This window comes from Amborella trichopoda, chromosome 13 (assembly GCF_054954075.1).
Source record: "Amborella trichopoda isolate Santa Cruz 75 chromosome 13, AtrichopodaSantaCruz75HAP2 v2.0, whole genome shotgun sequence".
In the NCBI taxonomy this organism is placed as follows: Eukaryota; Viridiplantae; Streptophyta; class Magnoliopsida; order Amborellales; family Amborellaceae; genus Amborella; species Amborella trichopoda.
In genome coordinates, this window is record NC_142348.1 from 40305001 (window position 1) to 40328618 (window position 23618).

The following is a 23618-nucleotide window of genomic DNA, read 5'->3' on the forward strand; positions in this document are numbered from 1 at the left end:
TGGCTCTCCATAGCCAAGATCTCAATCGGAACTCGTTCTTTAATTTTTGGGAGTTTGCTCCTATTTTAGGATTCTCGATCCCATTTACAATGAAGCTCGCTCCCGATACTGCACGGAACGCGTTCCTTAAATTTTAGGATATCGTTCCTGAATAAATTAGATCCCCGCTCCCAGAGTTTTAAGAGTGGGATCCCTACATTTTCGAAACTCCATCCCTATTTTTCCGAAACATCCTAAAAGAAACTTCTTAAATAAAATTAATTTTTAAAATAAAATAATTATATTTCTAAGCCAAATTTTTATAAAAGTGGAGTTCTGCGATAGGAGCGTGGACTAATCATGCACAGAACGCGATCCTTCCTTGAATGAAGCTATGTCCTTTCCAAATAGGAATACAATCATTCTTAGATGGGCGCACGATCCTGTTGTCGATGGGAGCATGATTCTAATGAATATGGTAACACGATCCCATTTGACATGAAAAGCATTCCCGTTAAATAGGGATCTCGATCCCGATTTATTGGAACGCTCCTCCTGTTCATACAAGATCTCAATCTGCTACTTTTACCCTCACCGAAACTTGCTCTTTGATATCCGGAACTTTGGACAGACATCGCTTCGATGCTCTTGCTCCAATTTTTCACACGATGCCAGGTTGCTTTTGTTCTCTCTCCAATCTTTCACACGATGCCAGGTTGCTTTTGTTCTCTCTCCAATCTTTCACACGATGCCAGGTTGCTGTTGTACCACATTCTCATACTACCTAAAATATCACCTACCTAAAGGTTTCTCTCTCAACACAAGGAGGAATTCAACCTAAACAAGATAAAGAGACAAAAAGATAAAGTGAGGACGCTATGGCCCAAAGGACCATAGAAATGCTCCTAAATACGTCACATGAACTATTCAACACCTTCTTTCACAATGTTTACCTCATTCACATAAATGCACGTACTTTTTACAATGAAATGCTGCCTACTTGCGTTCTTTTCGCTTTTTTCTCTCCGTTCTTGCCCACAGTAGAGTTCTTTATACATACACAAAGTCAGAAACTACTTGTAAACCATTTCAAGTAGTTACACAAGCTACTCATACACCATTGCATATGGTTATAAGAACCACTTACACATCATTACATGTAGTTGCATAAACGGCCTGCAACTAACCATTCCTACAAACTATTTTGCATCTATTTCTAACAAGATGAGTTAGAACAAAGCACAACCGATTTAGCCATATCGTGGTTGGAAAAAGATGAAGAAATAATTCAAATTGAATATAATAAAAGAAATTACAAATATTGCAATAGAATTATTGATTTATCAAATGAAGGAACCCATTAAAAGCCTTTAAGCCACAACTTTTGCATCAAAGAAGGAAATTGAAGATCATAGCAATACTATTGAGGGTCTTGTTTTAACAATTCAACAAGAAAGGGATTTTTCCATCATGGAAGAGTGTCGGAAATTGATGCAACATAGTTAGTGAGATTCATTTGCATTGGTAATTTCTGTAAGCATGTAATGGTGTGTGGATCATTTTATGACTACATGAAATGGTGTGTGAGTACTTAGAATATCTATATAAAGATAACAAGTATAAACAATAATCTATGTAGAAAGAAAAACAAGTGTGGGCAAAAATAGAGAGAAAAAGTGAAAAGAAAGTTAATACGCAGCAGTCCATAGTAAAAAATACTTGCATTTATGTGAATGAAATAGACAATGTGAAGAAAAGTATTAAAGTAGTTCACATGGGGTGTTTAGGATGATTATTATGGCCCTTTTAGCCATAGCATTCTCACTTCAACTTTATCTCTTTTCTCTTTATCCCGTTTATGCCGAATTCCTCCTTCTGTTAAGTGAGAAACGTTGCACTACTGTAGGTGTGTATTTGTTTTTTTAAGATTTTTTACAATAATTAATGACTTTTTCTTGTCATATACCCTAATTTTCTTTTTCCTCTTTTTTATTGATTTTTTCTGTAAATATTTTTTCAATCCATTTTTATTAATTTTTTAAGCACATTTGGATAATTTAGTTTGTTTTCAGTTGTGTTTCACTTTTAATATTTGTATTTTATTTTTACTTTTTAAATTTTTTTATAATTTCAAAAATTTTGGGCCTTGAAGATTATTCAGCAATATGTACTCAGCTTAGGCATGGGCTAAGTCCAATGCCTGAGTTGAACATATAATCAACACGTAAAGATCTTGGTGTCTGTAGTGGATTGGGGCCTAACTCTACAAAAGAAAAAAGTTTATATAAGGTTGTAGAAACGAAAAACAATCTACAAAAACAAGAAAGAAGAAACAAACACAAAAGAAAGAGACAATCAACCACAATGCAAAGATGTACGTGGTCCGACAACGTGCCCACGTCCACGAGAGATGAGAGCTTCTTTACTTGCAATGGAGAGTAGGATTACAATAGATCTCTTCCTTATGCCTCTTTGTTATCTGCCTCTCTGTTCTCTCCGATTACAAAGAAATTTGCGTTTTTCCATTGACCTTATAAAAAACCCCATCGCAACGATATATACCTTCCGGGCTTTTAACGGCCCTCTGGAGTCATCCTTTTGACTCTGCCTTTACAGATCTATTTCCATAGAATGCAAGACATCAATCCTCAACAATCTCCACATTGGCTTGAATTCTGTAGAGCCACCCTGAAGATAACCTGAAGATGTCTTCATCCCTGTATGTCCATAAAGGTACGTGACTGCACCTCCACCTGCCATGGGGTGCGTCCCTCACTCTCAATAATGAGTGACATTAAGTAAGTCCAAGCAAAGCTTGAACTTCTCTGTAGTGACCGGCTTTGTAAGTATATCTGCAGGATTATCATTCGTATAAATTTTCTTCAAGTGAATGATTCCTTCTGACATAAGCTCTCTGATCTTGTAATATCTCACATAAATGTGTTTTGTCCTTATATGAAACACTTGCTTCTTTGCAAGATTTATGACACTTTGACTATTACAATGAAGCACAGTACCTTCTTGCTTCACCCCCAACTCACGAGCTAAACTAGTAGACCAGATCGCCTCCTTTGCAGCCTCAATTGCTGTCATGTACTCTGCCTCTGTCGTAGACAGGGAAATCGTGTGTTGAAGTATTGCTTTACATGAAATAGATCCACCTGCTAGTGTGAAGACATACCCTGTAGTAGACCTCCGCTTGTCTAAATCACTAGCATAGTTGGAATCGACATATCCCACCAGTTCTGTAGAGCTTCTCTTCCAACTGAACATAATTCTGAGATTTGACGTCCCGCTTAGATATCTGAAAATCCACTTGATTGCATTCCAATGCTCCATGCCAAGATTACTCATGTATCGACTAACAACACTGATAGCATGAGATAAATCCGGCCTGCTACAAACTATAACATACATGAGGCTTCCGACTGCGCTAACATAGAGAATTAGAGAAATCTGCTCTATCTCCTCATCCGTAGTGGGATACTACCATTCAGATAACTTGAAATGACTCGCCAATGAAGTGTTAACTGACTTGGCCTTTTCCATATTGAAACGCTCTGGTACCTTTTCAACATATATTTTTTGAGTTACCCAGAGTTTACATACACTTCTATCTCTATGAATCTCCATACCAATGATCCTATTAGTAGCCCCTAGATCTTTCATATCAAACTTAGAACTTAACATAGACTTGAGAGAGGTTATGTCATATGCATTCTTGGCAGCGATGAGCATGTCATCAACATAAAGCAGCAAGAGAATAAGGGAATTATCATCAAAAACTTCAAAATAAACATAACAATCATACTCACTTCTTGAATAGTCAATCTGTACCATGAAAGAGTCAAAGCGTTTGTACCACTGCTTTGGAGATTGGTTAAGACCATAAAGCGATCTCTTGAGTAAGTAAACTTGATCTTCCTTTTCACGCACCTTAAAGCCTTCAGGTTGCTCCATAAAGATTTGTTCCTCCAGATCACCATGAATAAACGATGTTTTCACATTAAGCTGTTCTAGCTCCAAATCAAACATGACTACTAAAGTAAGTAATAGCCTTATTGAAGTGTGCTTGACAACCAAAGAGAATATTTCATTGTAGTCAACTCCCTCATTCTGAGCGTAGCCCTTTGCTACGAGCCTAGCCTTGAATCTTTCACATTCTTTTTCTGTTGCTACCTATTTTTTCTTAAAGATCCACTTGCACCCAATCACTTTTCTTCCCTTGGGCCTCTTGACAAGCTTTCAAGTCTTGTTCTTTTTTAGAGACTTCATCTCCTCTATCATGGATATCATCCATTTATCATTCTGTGCATCACTTAGAGCATCTTCGAAAGAGTCAATTTCCCCAACACCAACTGTTAGAGCAAAAACTACTATGTCCTCAAAGCCGTATCTCACAGGGGCTTTGTGAACACGCTTTTTCCTATTTTTTACTAGATTGTAGGGTTCACCATGTGGTTGTTGCTGTTCTGGTATGCTGCTAGATGATTCTATCTCTTCTGATGTTTCAGACTCTTCTAGCTTCACTTGGACTATCGATCTTTCTCTATCACTTTCATGTACTTGTACTTTGTCATCTTGCATGTTGATTGACTACACCATGTGAAATTTATCAACATCCCTGCTAAGCACAACCTTATGTGAAGTAGGATCCTAAAGCTTGAATCCCTTCACTCCCTTCTCAAAACCGAGAAGATGCACTACTTAGACTTAGAGTCTAATTTGGAACATTGCCCACTCTGTACATGGATATAGGCTGGATATCCGAAGATCCTCAGCATAGAGTAATCTACTTGCTTTTCTATTCATACATCCTCTGGAACTTTGCAATCAATAGCTGTAGATGGTGATCTGTTAATGATGAAACAAGCCATGTTAACTGCTTCTACCCAGAAACGTTTCTCCAAATCTGCATTCAATCTCATACTGCGAGCTCTTTCTAGAAGAATCATGTTCATCCTCTCAGCCACACCATTTTGCTGAGGAGTTTCTGGTGTGGTAAAGTGACGTACGATCCCCTATTCTTTACACAATTATTGAAATTCTCTAGACTCGTACTCCCCTCCATTATCTGATCTCAAGCATTTCAGTTTCTTTCCTGTCTTCCTTTCTACCTCTGATTTCCATTGTTTAAACTTTGTGAATACTTTACTTTTGTGTTTCATGAAGTAGACCCAGACTTTTCTTGAGTAATCGTCAATGAAAGTAATGAAATATTCTGCCCCACCATTGGATTTGATTGGTGAAGGCCCCCTTACATCAGTGTATACATAGTCTAGTATATCTTTGCTCGTATGAACTGCACTTCTGAATCTAATCTTACACTATTTACCGAAAACAAAGTACTTACAGAAATCCAGTTTACAGGCTCTGACACCCTTCAACAATTTTATTTTATGAAGTTCCATCATACCTCGTTCACTCATATGCCCTAAACGCATATGCCGCAATTTTGTGTCATTTGTGTTGGACTCTACATCTGTAGTTACAGAAGCTCCACCTGTAACTATATTCTCTATCAACTTGTATAGATTCCCAGCAATCGGACCTTTCATGACAACCATAGAACCCTTACAACCTTGAGGACTTCATCTGTTGATGTATACTTGCAACCATTCTAGTCAAGGGCCCTTAAGGATATTATGTTTTCCTTAATTGTGGGACATGCCTCACATATGATAAGATTTGTACTATCCCATCAAACATATTGATTTTGATAGTTCATATTCCAATGGTCTTGTAGACCGCATCATTCCCCATTAGAATAGACCCACCACTATATGATTTGTAGGTTTCGAATCAGTTTCTATTTGGGCACATATGAAAAGAACATCCAGAATTTAAAATCCAAGAATCAGTAAATTGATTCTTACCTGAAGATATAGAGAGAAGATCCATATCATCTATGTTAGAGCTATCAGTCATGCTAGCTTCATCAGTACATTGCCATTCCCCTTCGATTTTGACTGACTTATGCTTCCAGACCTCCTTTGATTTGATTGACTCTTTTTGTATTTTCCAAAGAAACCTTCTCATTGAGATTTAATATTGTTAGTCTTCTTCCTTGTCTCATTTGACATAAGAGTAGCAGTGACTTTGTCCATCCTGTACAGTAGAGTCGTAACCAGGTGATCGTATGATCCTGGAAGCGAAGCCAACAAAAGTTTGGCCTTGTCTTCATCCTCGATTTCGACCTCAAGGCTTGCTAACTGGCTTATGATCTGGTTGAACTCGGTGAGATGTTCAAGCGGATCCATCTGAAGAGAATACAACTGCTTCTTCAAGAACAACTTGCTCATCAGAGATTTCGTCATGTAGATACTCTTGAGTTTCGTCCAAACCTCCAGAGTAGTTTCGAGGTCCACCACATAATGCAAGGCATCATCTGTAAGATTCAGACGAATCACGTTTGCCGCCTTTTTCGCCATCTCTTGCCACTCTTCATGGTCTATCTTTGCTGGTTTCTTTGATTTCTCCAGCAAAGCCTTAGCTAGACCTTGCTGTATCAGAAGATCCTTCATCCTTCGTCTCCAAAGAGTGAAGTTGTTCTATCCATTGAACCTCTCAATATCATACTTGACTCTTGAGCCCCTTTTTGTCATCGTGGTAGCAAACCTCAGAATGTGGAATAAGCTGATAAGCTCTGATACCAATTTGTAAAAACGAAAAGTAATCCAAAAAAAAAAAAAAAAGAAACAACACAAGACAACCAATCACAATGCAAAGATATACGTGGTTCGGCAATGTGCCTACGTCCACCGGAGATGAGAGCTTCTTTACTGGCAATGGAGAATATGGTTTCAATAGCTCTCTTCCTCATGTCTCTCTGTTCTCTTTGATTACAAAGAAATCTGTATTTTTCCTTTAACCTTATTAAAAAAAACATAAATCCTCAACAAGGTAATGTTAAAAAAAAAAGAAGGTTTATATAAGGTGTCATCTACAACGTGTACCTAAAAAACCCACTAGAGAACGTTGTTCTTATGCTAGAAAATCCTCAAATTGATCATCTCGACCTCGAGATTCATAGAAAAGAAAAATAGGGATTTGTTGTCCTAAAACTAGTTCATCTCGTAACACATTGCGTGGACCGTCCATTTTCAAGATTTTTAAGTGTTTATAAATCTTCTTGATTGTTACAATTTTTGGAGCTTAAAATTTCATAGTTGGAGGCAACAATAGATTTTCATATTATTGCAAAGCTTTGTGCAGCTGAAACTGCTTTTTTCGCATAGTTTTGAGATGCACATTACATCAATAGTATCAGGAGCTCTGCTAAGGCCTTTGGCATCTCATCTCCTTATGCTTATTATGTTATTAGTCTTTGTATTAAGTAGATCGTTATATGTATGCTCCTCTCTCATGAAAATCCTTTGAACATCAGGATCTCAAATTGAGATATTATCTCCCCAAAACCTGTGCATGGACATTATGTTCAAGAACTAATTTCCCAAGAAAGCAGCGTAAACATTATCCAAATCCAAAAGATCCTCAGTGGTGGAAACTGAACAGGACAATTTAGAAAGTTAATTCAAATTTTAAATGGGCATTTTAAAATATTAAGTTTTTTCTATTTTTTTTCGCTCTTCATGAAGTTCTTGGAAATGAAATTGAATGTGTTGTTGATGGGGTCCCTTTGAGTGGGTTGAAAATCCCTTAAAAATAGCAAATTTTGAGTGGAATATTATTATTGCGAGATAATAATGTGGTCTATATAGCCTCTTTTTTTTTTTTTTTCCAGCAATTTTCACCCAATATTCCATTGGGAGGATGTCCAAGGCATGAAACACATGAAGTTATCCAACTGGTAAGGACAACATTATTACTACTAGCAAACCACAAGGCTTCCACTTGGTAACTCTCTAACTTTGCATTTTCTCTCTCTAAATACATCTTGTTCATGTCATTTATATAAATCCTTTATTTCTAACCATTCCATTTTCTAACTCTTCGCTCTATGGCTGCACGCATGTTTTCCAATTGCAATAGCACTCTATTGTCTTTTCTCTCTCTAAACACGTTTTTTCTATAGCTAACCATGATTTATATTCTTTTTCAAAGTAAGTTAATGAAAATTTGTGGACTAGACATGTTCTTGAAAATCTATTTCTACGGATGAAAATGCATGATGGTAGTCCCAAATCCTTTAAAATAACTTTTGACCATTCCTCTATGAAATAGACACCTAACATCGTATAACAAATCTGCTTGCTTTGATTTTTATTAAAATATGGGTATTTAAAATTAATCTTAACTAAACTACTGCTTTAATGGGACTCGTGCTATGTGCTCAACTTATGTCAAATTTATTGTAAAGAAGTATTTTTCTTTACTATACTACTGCTTAGAACAACATAATGTCATTCTTGTGGTGGCACCATGATATTTCACGTGCTCCACTACTGTAAAATTTATTTTACGGAACCTAAGTTAAATAAGTAATTATATAAAAGACAGTTTCTATGACTCCTAGGACTCATTTATAGATCAGCGCACCTCTTCATGATCCAGTTTTGAGATGGTCTAACACGATAAACATTTATTTTTATTTATTTTTGGTAAATAACACGAAGAACATTAGTGTGTATTTTTTTTTTAAAAAAATAAGAAATGATAAAATGTTAAACCACTGATTTAGCTTTTTTTTTTTTGGAGAGACTATAGTATTACGTCCATTTTTAAGAAGGATGTGGGATGCCTCGAGGGACGCAAATGTAGTTGTGCATCCGATAATGCCTAAACCACTTTACCTTATATAAATGTACTTGTAAGTTGAAATTACACATAGTGGTACGGAAACAAACAATTTGTGGCTTCTCCCACTTGTATATAACACAATAACCTACTTTGAAATTTGGTTTTAGAGTCAAGTAAATTATCATGCAAAGAAACTATAACAATAGAATCAGTTGGAAAAGAACTTACCCAAATTCTTACCCTTCTCTTTCTCTTTCTCTCTAAAAAGAGCACACATCAATTCTTTCTCTAAAGCCCTGCTTTTTTTATTTTTCTCTTTCTTTCTTTTTCTCTCTCGTTGAGTCCCCTAGGAGGTGACAATTATTATTTTTACAAAAGCCAGTATACCCTCAGGAGGATTTATTATTGACCAAAAATCTCTCTCTCTCTCGCTCTCTCTTAATATACATACAAATACGTGCATATGTATGTATGGATCTGCCTATATAGTTGGAACCTAATTCATAAAAATATAGGTTTATTTAAAACTAATCAGTTTACACACAAAGGAAACTTTATTTTGATCGGAGAATGAAAATCAATATAATCAATTGTTTACAATTATTGACGATATAAGGTTCCAAGTCATGATATTAAGAGACTTCTGACAATTCCTACATTCAGCATGTTATAATATATCAGGTCTTCATGTCAAATCATTTAATGAGTCATATAGTTTAGTACTTAATATTTTTTAGTTCCAATTTTGGGTGTACCTCCTAATTTGACCCAGTAAAGTGATGGATAGATATTTACAAACGTGCATGATTCTATACATTTCCCTTTGACTAAGAATTATAAAACTTAAAATAAAATTTATCAAATCACACCTCAGAGTTGATTTTGAAAATGTTATTTTGAATAGGTAAATTTTCATTACTATAGTGGCCATAAGAAGTTTAATATTAATTTTATAATTTAAATTAATTTATAAATGTGAGCTCTAATTTTTTACTTACGGTGGAATTGATAATAAGAAATTATATATTTTATTGCTGCTCACCTTCGGTGTGAAAATTTGAATTTTCAAGTTTCCAACAAATAATTGTTAAAAATTTTGTTTACACTAAATTGTACTTACTAATGAAATATTAAAGAACCCAACATTTAAAATTGTGCTTAGAAGATAAAACTATACTGCTATGAATGTTTTCAAAAAGTTAAACTTTTATATGAAAAGTAAAATATTAAAATTTTTATTAAATTATTTATGAATTAATTTCAAATTATTTATGTAATATTTAATGGATATTGTTAAAACAAATTATTTTTGAAACCAAATAAATTATTTGCACTTAGAAGTCAGTGACATATTCCTTGAAAGTCAATAAGGATCATAGTGTCTTTCATATAAAGAATCTAAAAATCTCATAAAATAAAATTATTCTAATTGTACTCTTTTGACTAATCTCACTTATAAATTTTTATCATTTTAAAAAATAAATATTGAATTATTTATTAAACCTTCCAAAGGAAGTTGATATCAAATTTATTTTCTATAAGGGGCTTCGTTTTAGGGAATTTTGAAGGGATGGATATTTTATTAAAATAATAAAGATTTTATAATTTCATAGGATTATGTGATCTTTTAATTAAAGACAATGGGTAAGTTTGGAAAAGCAAGGTGACATTATTAGATTTACATGAAGCTAAATCTATCAAAGAAAGAACAAGAAAAATCTTGCTTTTAAGCATGTTCCAGTAGGATGATATTATACATGCACTTCCTTAGATCACAGATTTAGTTTTGTACTGTTTTTTTTAGGTTGATGCCTAGGTTGAGGAGGTTGTACTCCCAAAATTCTGGATCTTGTTATGCTCCTACACAGTCTTTTACCTTAGTACCATGCACTTCAGGAGTAAGGGAGTGATCATTTCTGTAGTTATATGTATTCCATGTAAATACAATAGATATATATATAAAGTTTTGTGGAAATATAACAATAGAAATATGTATAAAGTTTTGTGGAAATATAATTGTTGACTCAGACCTCCTACTGAAGCTCCCAATATCATTTTTGCGTGTGACATGCAGAATTGTACTTTTAGATTATGCTCTTGTCTCTAGCTTCGACATACATTTTTTCTTGTTACCTACTCTGAATTATTGAGACCTCAGTCTTAATATAAGGGTATGGGTGCAATGGGGGTGGAGACTTGTGGGATAAATATAAGGATGGATCTGCCTATTTTTTAGACATGTGAAGCCACTATCTAGAGACCATATTGTCCCCCTACTGATTAAAATCAGTGTCAGAAAGGATATAAAGGGCACTTTAGTCCACGGGATACGCAAAACAGAAGATCTTAATATAGAGTTACCTATTTAAGGCATTGACATAACTAGTCTTAATTGCATCATAGTTGTCTTTAATTTATAGAGAGAAAGTTGCAATGGAATGAAATTTAATATGAAAAAAATGTGTAGAAATAGGGAAATCAAACTCAGATTTATAGATAAGAAGGTGGCTTTTTAAATTAAAAAATTATAGCTATTCAGTAGGAATGGTACTCCTTTTTAATGTTGGCCATCACTAGTCTTATCCACCATATAGATTCGTTTAGAATGAGGACTTATAATATGAAATTTATGACTAGCGAACAACTGCTCATACAATCAACTTGTTATTAACAGACTAGATCTAGAATTTTGAGGATTCAAAAGAGTAGGCTAGGTTCCCACAAATGATGGTTTCTTTATAGACACTAGCTCTATTTTCTTTCATGTCTTACTGATATCTTTCCTTCCAAGGCCTTTTATTAAAGAAAGGGCCAAATTCTCCATTGACTAAAACATATTCTAGATCCACTACTACATCTCTAATTAATTTTTTTATGGAGTTACATTTGCGCATAATAATTCTAGATTTTCTACAACATACACCATTACATGCTCTCCATTTACATAGGCCTGACTTTCCCACACCTTGAGCAAATTTATTGAGGGGTATAAGGAGCAATTACTTGATTTATAATACCATTGTTTTCACAAAAACTAGTAAAATTATTTGACAAATAGTCTCCAACCCCATCTCTTTTGTATTACTAGATACTTAATATAGGATATAGCTAAAACCAACCATAGAATAGATGCTCTTGCCACTGGGACATATGTATCAATAAATCCATTAACATTTTACTTTCTCTTAAATACCTATTTAGAGCCTATAGGTTTAGAATGAGGTGAAAAGTGAACTTAGTTTCACAATTTATAAGCAAATATAGAGTACATTTCACCGTAATGGCTTCTCTAAAAAAGGTAGCATCCTCTGGGTTTCAATCTATTTATTTTCAAATATAGAAGTTTTACATAGGCTCGACGTTCCCACACCTTGAGCCAATTTATTGAGGGGTATAAGGAGCAATTACTTGATTTATAATACCATTGTTTTCACAAAAACTAGTAAAATTATTTGACAAATATTCTCCAACCCCATCTCTTTTGTATTACTAGATACTTAATATAGGATATAGCTAAAACCAACCATAGAATAGGTTCTCTTGCCACTGCGACATATGTATCAATAAATCCATTAACATTTTACTTTCTCTTAAATACCTACTTAGAGCCTATAGGTTTAGAATGAGGTGAAAAGTGAACTTAGTTTCACAATTTATAAGCAAATATAGAGTCCATTTCACCATAATGGCTTCTCTAAAAAAGGTAGCATCCTCTGGGTTTCAATCTATTTATTTTCAAATATAGAAGTTTTACATAGGCTCGACGTTCCCACACCTTGAGCCAATTTATTGAGGGGTATAAGGAGCAATTACTTGATTTATGATACCATTGTTTTCACAAAAATTAGAAAAATTATATGACAAATATTCTCCAACCCCATCACTTGATAGAATTTTAATTTTCTTATTGGTTGATTCCCAACTTTCACTTTGAAAGTATTTTTGAATGCTTCATGTTAATTTAATACTAAATAAATGTAAGTGTAAAAAGAGAAATCATCTATAAATGTGCTAAAATATATTTTACCTCCTCTTATAAGTACATTATTTAGATCATAAATATCATTTTGTACAAGCCCTAGTAATGCAGCATTCCTTTCCACTATTGGGAAAAGCTTCTGTTGTTATTTTACTTATATAATTGTCCCTCAATTTCTTCAGATTAAATCGTGATCTCCAAAAATTAGACCTAAGTTTACCATGATAGTAATGGAAGCTTAATTTAAATGCCTTAATCTAGCATGTCACGAAAAAAAAAGAACTCACAATATAAACAAAGGAAACTTTTATTTTATAACTCACATCACGCTTGAACATCCTATTAGAAGTGTATCCCTTTCCAACAAATATTTTATGTCAAAATCATCGTATCAGTCCTTATGACAATCTTAAAATAACTATTTTTCAATAGGTAACATGATACCAAATTCATCCTCATTCTTAAGTACATTTTGAAAGACTAATACCTTGCCTGAACTGAAATTTAATTAAGCAAACCAATCACCATTGAAATAGTTCGAGTATATAATTGAAACGAGCTTCGTCACCTACTGGCTGATATGTCTTTAAGAGGTCGTAGTTATTTGGAACATTTATGTTGTCTTACCCACCAAGATTCCTTTATGTTGATTTCATTCACTTTAATGACTATCACAAATAAATTTTCTTCGTTGGTGATATTTACTTGCTTTTGGCCTTTTAAGGCCTTTTTCGGTGTCAACAATCATTTAAAGAATGATCGGGTTAACAACAAAGCAAGCAAAGTCCTTTTCTTTTGTTTTTGTCTTTAGATATCTTTCCAAAGTGAGGGAAATAAAGACTTTTATTATTGTGAGCATTGTCCTTAGACTTATACTCTAAAGGATTTTCCTTGGACTGAAAATCCAATCAGTCTTCTTTCCATTCTCGAAGTCTATTCTCTTCCCCAATTCGAACAGAATGTTGAAGTTGGACTAAATAAACATATTTTTTATGCTTTGCTTTCTTCTAGTCCTCTTTCGATGATGTGGGGTCCCTTTGGTATGATAGTTCCTCCTTAAGAATATTCGTCTAACATAATTCCACAACTTTTAAGTTCAATAATGGTAAGTTGAAACTCATACATTGGTTTGGTGTCAGCTTATTTTACATGAACCTGTAATCCAAATGATTTGAAATTAAAAATCTTTGGTCACCCTATTCCTTCGTTAGTATTTTTTGTCTCCAATAAGTTGTAGACATCCCTCGCCCATAACAAGGATGCATACACATCATAGATCAGGCCAATGATAGCCCTGAGGATATTGAGGATGTGCCTTTTCTGTAAATTATCATGGTCCTTCCATTGTTGCCATTCCAACAGCCCATCTTCACTCGGTAGTACTAATTCCAGTAAATTATTAGTACTAACAGAAGCCACCTTCATCATGGCCAATAAGAACACTAATTTCTGTTGTTAATTTCTTACATCAAATCAATCTAAGATTGCTAAATTCTTGATTCATCACTTTAATAGAACTTGTAGATGCTTCCATTGTTCCACTCAAGAAATAGTCTAGAATTCTTCTAGAATAAGGCTATGGGTGAATCAGGGGTAGATAATTTGAGCATCCCTTTCGGGTGTGTACGCTACCCTTGCACAGAGGCAAGGGTTTTGTTTCTGGATATTGAAATCTGCTTGCGAATATTGTTATTCAGAAAAGAAGGACACACTTCACTTGCTCATATTATACGATACATTTTGAGCATTGAGATAGGCCCCCTTTCAGACCATGGAGGCTTGTAGAAGAAAAATAAAGTATGGGCCTTGCTTCTTTTAAGCAATCAAAGATGCTACCTTAAGATTATATTAGCGATCTACTGATTGAAATTAGTTTGTAAAATGATCTATCTTGTCTAGTAGTTCCACAGATGCTGAAACGATAAGAGCTTGATACAGACTCACCTATTTAATGCACTTAAATAGAAAGCCATAAATGCGCTCGAGTTGTGTAAAATGATCTATCTTGCTAAGTTGTTCCAGAGAACCTGAAACCATAAGAACTTGATATAGACTCACCTATTTAATGCACTAAAATATAAAATCATAAATGCGCTCAAGTTTCCATTAATTTCTAGTCAGTCCAAGCTTTATGGGACAAAACATCCACATGCATGCCATCCATCGTGACTCGGGAAATACAAGTATGCTGCACGACTAACAAAACGATATTGTGCCTAAACATGTGGATGGGCTTGAATACCTTTGCACCGATACAAGCCTATGAAGTACACATTGCGTCTCAAGTGTTCATGCATGTGCATCACGTGTTTTGCACATGTTTCCACACTTTCTCCTTTATTCCATATACATAAGGTTGACAAGTGGTCCCATTCAAATATCTAATTTTCTTTTTGTATTCTTCAATGTGAGACTACCTCTCTCTATATGGAAATTTTTTTGAAAATCTATCATAATAAATCATATTATTTTAAACCACTACCAAGTATTTTACAAAAGTATAAATGTAATAGTCTACCTTTCCACTACGAAGTACTTGGCCTCTTCTGTAGGTTGGATTAGAGGATACATTAACAATGTCTTATGTGATTACTCCTTTTTCCCCACGTAGGGACATGCTTTTAGGCAAGACAACAAATATATCTTCAATATGGCTACTTGCTTTTGTTTTTATTTTTTACTTAAAAATACAGGGCATTTTTCAAATTTATTTTAATTCAAACTATAATTTGTAAAGTATACTATTGCAGAGAGAGAAATATTGAGTTTTTTGTCTCATATTGGAGGATAGAAGAAAAAAAAAGCGGTGCATCAATTTGGAAATACTCTCTTCTATTGAATAAAAAAAAGATTATGCTCTCATGCATGTGCACGAGAATGTGCTTGTATTAGGATGCAAGGGCACTTGAGGTGCATTTTACACTTCACATTCTGATATCTGTGCAGAGGTACTATGTGTCCATGGAAGAGTTAGGCTCTCGGCTCATTTTTATTTTGTGACCCGTGAAGTGCACACAATGAGCCTAAGTTGCTCAAAGAGTATCACATCATGTCGATGACTGACACCTTGCTTATGGCAACTCACTAATCTGAGTTGTTCTATGAACATCTCTAGTCTCAGTCACTCTTAAAGACAACTCTAGTCGGTGCCACTCATGGAGATGTCATGACTCAGTGACGTTAGTGCACTCAATGGATTTTAGTCTAAGGCTACTTTTTCTTGAGGGGTTGATGGTTCGATATACCCCTTTTCAAAAATATCTCAAGCATCTTGAGATCACAATAAAACCATCACTTGAATATACCTGTTATCATAGTTGTGTTTAGTAAATTGGGCTTGGATCGAGAGTGCCATTCTTGAGCCCTTGGCGTCGATACCACTTGTTGAAAAGAGGGAGGAATAAAGCTTTGTATATGATTATATAAATTATGCACAAGAAAGAGACCAAATTTCATTCTATATCTTTACCCTTACATGACAAATACATAGCACATGTATAGGCCTTTGAATACCTTTCTAGACCCTTTCTACGTATTTGTAGTGATGTTTTCTCTCTTGAAATACACCTTATATACTTGGACGAATTTACAATAAGACTTTGGATTACACACATTTCAAATTCAAAAATTTGCATGCATGCATTACATATTTGCACTCCTCTCTTCCTCATGACATTGTCACCATGGAACTCTTAATGTAAGCCAAAATGGTAAGCATGAATCAAACTTGGACTACTAGTTTACATAAACCTTGAAAGGAGTAATAGAGGGTTTCCAAAGCCTTGAAAGGAGTTAGAGATAGTCAAGGTGAGGTAATCCCAAGGATTGGGAGTTGGAATACACTTATGAACTTGCGGACTTATGTTAAGGGAATTGGATAGGTTTTAATGTATATTGGAATTTTAGCAAGACAAGAAGCACATAAGGGTGGTACATTCCAATTTTGGGACTTATGTATGATGTCATTTTATTTTGAAATATAGCATTTGGCTGTATCATTGCGGTGAGGCTTGACGCTCACCAATTTTCTCTCTTTACATTCTCTCTTTGTGGTTGTCTTCTCTAACTAAGTTGTCGCCCGCCATTGTTTTGCCTTATCAATTGGTAACAAAGCCTGAGTTCAGGCTTTGGCAGTCTATTGTCTCCATTAGCACATGCTATTCCATGTCTGTAAGAGGGGGAGAGGTGGTCATGGCATCTATCTAGTGAGTAACATATGAGACGACTAGTTGGAGGCACTTTACAGTGAACATCAACTCAGCCATGATTACTTAAATGAGGAGTAAGATATTAATCCATTTGCCAATCAGCTTCGACAAATGGATGACCAAGAGACCAGACCCTCACTCGTAAAGGGCTACATCAAAATTGAATTACAGGAGTTTCATGACTAGCTACACCAAGAATATTTTCTTAATTGGGTAAGTTCCATTAAGAAATACTTTGATTACAAAGCAAAACTGCAGTCAGTTTGTTGGAACTAGGCTTCGTGAGTATGCTTTGGCAATGTGCGACAAAGTCCAACAAACACATCCATGAAAACGAAACCTTAAGATTTCATTTTGGGAAAAAACGAAATCGAGGTTCTAGGATAAATTTATTCCAGTCTATTACACCCAAATGTTACAATTCAATAAAATTCCCCATGAGAGGAAATGTGTGACTGAATAAATTGAAGAGTCTTTAAAGCTAACGATATGAAATGACATCCAAGAACCCGGGAACTAGTTTCAAGGTATGTTGATGGATTGCAATTGCCAATCTGTGATAAATTGGAGTTGCACCGGTTGTGGCAGATCAATGATGCCAATCAACTGGCTTTGAAAGTTGAGGAAAAACTTTCCCATGGTGTTACACGGAAATGAAACTCCCAAATGAGGAAACACAAAGATCTTCCATAGACCACCACAACTGGCTAAGTTGGCTCGGCCAGAGTGGGAAGGCAGTCAAGACAAGTTAACTAGTCCCATATTTATTTCAATTATGCTCAAACTGGACACATAGCAAATGAGTGTCCTCGGCCACAAGTTGACACTCGTGTCAACATTATGGAAGAAAGAGAAGAGGAAGAGTTTGTGAATGATAAAGTAAAACCCATCTATGATAATGAGACAAACTTTATGCAAGAAGAGATCGGACACGAGGTTGGAGGGAGCTTAGTGATTCACGGATCTTTAACCAATCCAAAGGTGGACCTTGACTAGGATTAGCTCAGAAAAAACATCCTCAAAACTCATTGCAAATCATGTTGCGAGGTGTGCATCATTGTTATTGATAGAAGAATCGGTGAGAGCATTATCTCACAAGAAGTGGTGGACAAGATTTTCCTAAAATTTGCCTAAGTGGGTACCACCAAATTCAAATGAATTGGGTGATGAATGGAAAATCTCTTTAAAGACACGTGAGGGTGTATATGATGGCTTAGTATGCATTTATGTCCTACAAATGCTTCTAGTACTTTCAGGCATGCGATGAACTAGGTTCTTCATCCATTTATTAGGAAATTCATTGTCATCTATTTTGATGATATAGTGTATAGCCATGACCTAAAAGAGCAAATTGAACATATAAGGAATGTATTAACCAACTTCACTAAGGATTCAAAAACTTTATATTCATCTTAAAAAGTGTTCTTTCACGACAAATTGCCTAGCTTTCCTAGGGCTTGTTTTGTCCTCTATAGATGTATGGTTGGATGAGAGTAAACTGAAGGCTCTCTAAGAATGGCCTACACCCCAAAGCATCCATGATATGATAAGTTTCATGGATTGGCTTCATTTTATCAGCAATTTATCGAGAATTTTAGCACCATCTTTGCACCTTTCATTGATTGCATGAATAAGGGAGAATTCCAATGATCATCATTTTTTGCGAAGAGCTTTCAACTTGTCAAAGAGAACCTCTCAACCATGCTTGTGCTCGCACAATGCAACTTTGATAAGGTGTTTGAATTAGATTCTGATACATCAAAAGTTGGTTTGGGTAGAGTACTCTGCCAAGAAGGGCATCCAATAGCCTTCTTTAGTGAAAAACCTAATAAGGCTAGGTGAAATTACTCAACATATGATTTACAATTTATATTGTTGTGCAGGCCCTTAGGGATTGGCAACACTATCTCTTTCAAAAGGAGTGTCTTGAATTCTGACCATGAGGCAGTCCAATACATTAACAATCACAGTAGCCTTCGCTTAAGGCATACTACGTGGGTGCCTTTCTTACAAAATTTCAGTTTTGTTTTAAAATATAAAAGTGGGTGACTTAATCAAGTAATGGATGCACTTAGTAGATGTGTTATGCTGCTAAACGCTATGAGCGTACATCTCCTTGGCTTTGAAGAAATAAAAGGGCTATGTTACACTAGCCCCAGTTTTGGAGAAGCTTGGGGCTCTTGTAAGGAAGGAAAGCATGGGAGCTTCCTACTCCATGGCGGATTCCAATTTCATAGAGTTTGCTTGTGTTTACTAAAATTCTCTCTTCGTGAGAATACATTAATGAGCTACTTGCTAGAGGTTTGGGTGGGCACTTTGGTCATGAAAAAATCATTTTCTTGGTTGAGGAGAACTACTATTGGCAGGTAAGTTCACCAAGATGTGAATCACTATTGGAGGCATTGCTAAACTTGCCAAGTTTCAAAGGGATATGCTCAAAATACAAGCCTCTATACTTCCTTACCAGTTCCAAAATCTTCATTGGAGGATGTAAGCATGGATTCTTTACTTGGCTTACCAGTTCCAATGTCTCACTAAGTTGCTATCCCCATTGTTTTACATCATCAACTCTATAATAATTTTAGTACATTCTTCCAAAACTACCGTTAAACTTTCTATCCCCATGGTTTTGCATCATCAACTCTACAATAATTTTAGTACTTTCTTCCAAAACTGCCATTAAACTTTCCTAAATGTCCCCTACACAATAATCAACTGCCCAAAATAGCCCAACTAGGTGGAAAAGATGGAATGTTTAGAACATTTTGTAAGGGAAGTGGAGTTAGTTATGTGTGGCCTGCACTAAGGACTAGAATATTAGAGTGATAGGCAAGTGATAAATACTTAGAATTTGCAATTTTTTGAAGAAAGATGGTTATGATAGTTTACTAGTCATATGGGAAGAAGCCTAGAGTTTACAGTCCAATTTGCTGGTTCAGAGAAAAGGAAAGAGAAGGTATTACCTGATGCATTCTGAGAAGATGGAGGGAGTGACAACCTTCTTGAGTTTGTTTAAGATCCTTTTGTACTTTATATGATTAATCCTTTCGCATTCATTAAATCATAACTTCTTCATCTTAATATTTGGATGATCCTAATCTCCATCATATGCATCCATTTTGTAGTTTTCAGTTTGTGGAGCTATATGTTTGTCCCTTACAATTGGCTTTTGGTGCTTGTAGACTTCAGGTTGTGGACTTTCTCTTTTCTCATCTTTGTAATTCTGAATAGACAACATTAAGGCACTACAGGTTTTCATTTGCAAGCACACGTCAACGCATTGTTTCAGATTCAAATCTTACCCTAGCTAGTTCTAAAATACATCTTACACCTTGTTGAGCATATCATCGTCAGAGTCTTTTTCCAACTATTTAGGGGTGGCTACACAATTTTTTGTCCACCATTCTGCTCTATCAATGGCCATATCCTCATTGAGGCCATAAGTCCCTATATATTTTTTACTAGTTCCAACCATGTCCTTTTGGGGCTATGTTTGGGCCATGTTGAAAGTGCGAGATAGTAATGTCTTTATAATTGTTGGCTATCTATGAGTTTGACATGAGTACTTGCAAAATGGAGTTTAGATATAATCTTCCTACAGACAACACTCATATACACAAAAATATGATGTATTTACCTCTGCCTCTCAATAGAATGATAGATGAAGTAATTTTGATTTTAGATACAAATGGAAATCTTTGGGTGAGAGGTGCATGGTAGATTGTTGGAAAGCATGCAGTCCCATTTGAAATGTTCGAAACACTCTGGAAAAGTAAAGTAATCCACATGCGAATTCATTCATTTGGCTGGCTCTTCAACCCTTATGTAGGAAAAATGATGGCTTCATTTAGTTTGACATTTCCTCCTTTGTAGTAGAGAAGGACTAAGCAGCTCGGCCTTGGAATCTTCCTTCATGAGACTATAGTGGTCTTCTCTTGCAGCCCAAGCAAGGGATTAAGTTAATTCTAGAGTAAACAATTTAAAAAAAGCATATTGTTTGCCTTTGTTTGAATGTCTTAAGGTTTCTACTAAATAGAAGATCAGGGTTAGAATTGGAGTGACCTGGATATAATCATAATTTTGCGAGAGAAACAACCTAAGTTTATAGATGGATTTTTCATTCTACTGAAGAAACTCGTAGAGGATTTAGCTATCCCATTTAGGATGATGCTGGATGGCTTGATAACTGAAATCTTTCTGGAGGCTTTTTCGATTAGGGGGCCAAAACTTAATGTCACCAGTTGCTCACTGGATAATCCTGGAAGACCTGGAAATGGCAGTATTAATGGAAACTCTGCATGGCTAGGGCTAAAAATCAATAATTGTATTCAACATAGATCATCATCACCACAAAGACCTAGTAATTGCATGAAGAATTAGGAAACTATATTTATCCTCTCCTCCCACTTGATTTGATATATCAAATTGTACCATTTCAAGGAACGCTCAATATATGTAAATCTTATTTTACACGTATTAAAACATGGATAGGGTAACCTTACCCTTCAAATTTTCAATAAGAAAAAAGAAAGAAAAAAGGAAAGAGAGAAAAATGAACCAGGTTTCTCGGGACCTATAGGTTTTTCTTTCCCATGAGAATTCTGGACTTATGAACTCATTTCTTCCATATGGCTCTTTGTTACTCGAATAATAATTACTCATAATTAATGAACTAAGACATGGTACTGAAATATCCAAGTCCAGTATTGAAATCTGTGAAGCACGCAGATCAAAAGTAGGGAACCAATCATGAAGTTTCTCTCTACTAAAGAATAAGGTCGAAATCTAGAGGAGACGCGAATGTTAGTGTATTGCCAACATGGGGCATGGGATGACAGTTGAAGGTGGACCAAGGATCATTATCAGGTTGAGGTAGCCAGCCATATCTAACATTCCAAATTTGATGCTGAAGCATTCTTGGGGAATTCGTGGGCTCCAAAAACCATAAATGGCATGCATGGAGGAATCAGAAATGCACAACAGTAATTACAATGTCTGGGCTGATGCTTGTCTTCCTTCACAGTAGAGTAAAATCATCTATTAAAAAGCAGCAGTAAATAAGGTGCCCCTCCACTATCTCAATTTCATCCAAGGTCACTTTATGTGGAGAAATTAGTGAGGTAAAACAATATTAGAATTGAATTCACTACTTAAACTGAAGTACAATGTAGATCGTTGGATCCAACTTGACAATAGATAGAAACGACGTCATTTAGGGCTTTCCATGGGTAGTTACAATCAAAGGAGCTGGCTCATAGTTCCTTAAGTGAAGATTACATCCAGTTTTTAACTCCACTATACGAGAAGTAGAAGGCAAAGCTGTCTGGTTTCCATAGCAGAATACATGGATTAATAAGGTGAAAAGAGGGAAGGGTTGTAGAGGTAGAGCGGAGAACCACAACCATTTCAGGGTAATGTGTGGAGGCCAACTCCATTCCCATAGTGCTGTTTGCTAAATCCACATGACTGTGTATGTAAAACCTGCACAAGAAGGACTAAAATTTTCATAGAAGCCATTGGAGGATTAAAACGGCTTGCTTCATGTGGAATATATGAGTAAATTTTAAGCATAAAATGAAATGTGCATGTACCTCTTCATGTATTTACAAATTGCTAATTCCGTGAAAGACGCCATTTAAATGGGATAATAAAATTTCTTGATGATATTGAAGCTCCTACTTTCCTTGGGGCAATTTGGTTTTCGTTTGGCATTAATTATATTTTGCATCTTACTTGTGCTTGCCTTACTGGATTCAAGTCACTATTCATTAGCCACTTTTTTTCTTTTAGTTTTTTCTAGTCAGAGTGTGGTATATAGATAAATGGCAATTGTAATATCTTTGCTGCTTACAATTCTTACTCATAATCTTTCAAGCTCAATAGCTTAATTCTTTTCTGTTTTCAGTAAATTAAACCTTAACATTGCCCTCTTGGTGAATTACCTTTACTATTTAAACTTACTATGGTAATTAATCTCGGATATCTGTTCTCCATTTGTTGAGTTTTGGGGTGGTTGGGGAAGGAGGGCATTCTATGTGCAGTTGATCTTTCAATTTTTAACATTCTAATTCGGTATTCAACTAAAACTTCTCTAACTTTTATTTTTCTCTCTTTCTTTTTTTCAGTAGCTGCCCTAAGCCGGGAAGTCATTAATAATGCTCTCCTACACAAAAAATAGGAAGATTGGATGAGTGTACACTTAATTCATATTCAGAATGAGTTGATGTTATTGAATCACATCTTACCTCTCCTTTCCTTTTTTCCAATTTATACGTAGGTAACAGTCCATTATTTCAAAGATATCATGTCTGTAAAGCGTTCCCTTAGCGAAGTTCAGTTTTGCATATGACCATGACAATAAAAGAAAAGGACCAAAAAAAAAACACTAGCACTTAGCATAATGTTATTTCAATCCTTGGTTTTACAGGTTTTCGACATTGACATGCTCATCATTCTCTAAGCACTCAACCTGTATGGTTTCGACATTGACATGCTCATCATTCTCTAAGAACTCTACCTGAATGTTTTTACCCACTAGCCATTTTCTACATCCTCCATCCTCTTATCTTCTACATCTCTCTCATCAACTTTCAGACTTCTTTTTGCATTAACTTTTCAAGCTAAATGAGCAAGGAAAGGAATTGCTACCTAGGTGCATTACGTATCAAGCATTAGACCCTTTGAGCTTTTATTGGAAAGGTAAAAGATTCACATGGGATGTTACAATTTCATGGAATAAAAACAATGAGTGA

The 23618-nt window shown here is 35.3% G+C and overlaps 1 long non-coding RNA gene across 1 annotated transcript in view; it reads left to right on the forward strand.

The window, feature by feature from the left end:
• The window catches only part of LOC148779224 (uncharacterized), a 44602-nt gene extending 21353 nt beyond the window's left edge, over nucleotides 1–23249 (forward strand). The window contains exons 2-3 of the long non-coding RNA XR_016048201.1: nucleotides 7724–7836; nucleotides 22992–23249. This is a non-coding gene — a long non-coding RNA (uncharacterized LOC148779224). The remainder of the gene's footprint in view (nucleotides 1–7723; nucleotides 7837–22991) is intronic.
• The last annotated feature ends 369 nt before the right edge of the window (nucleotides 23250–23618 follow it).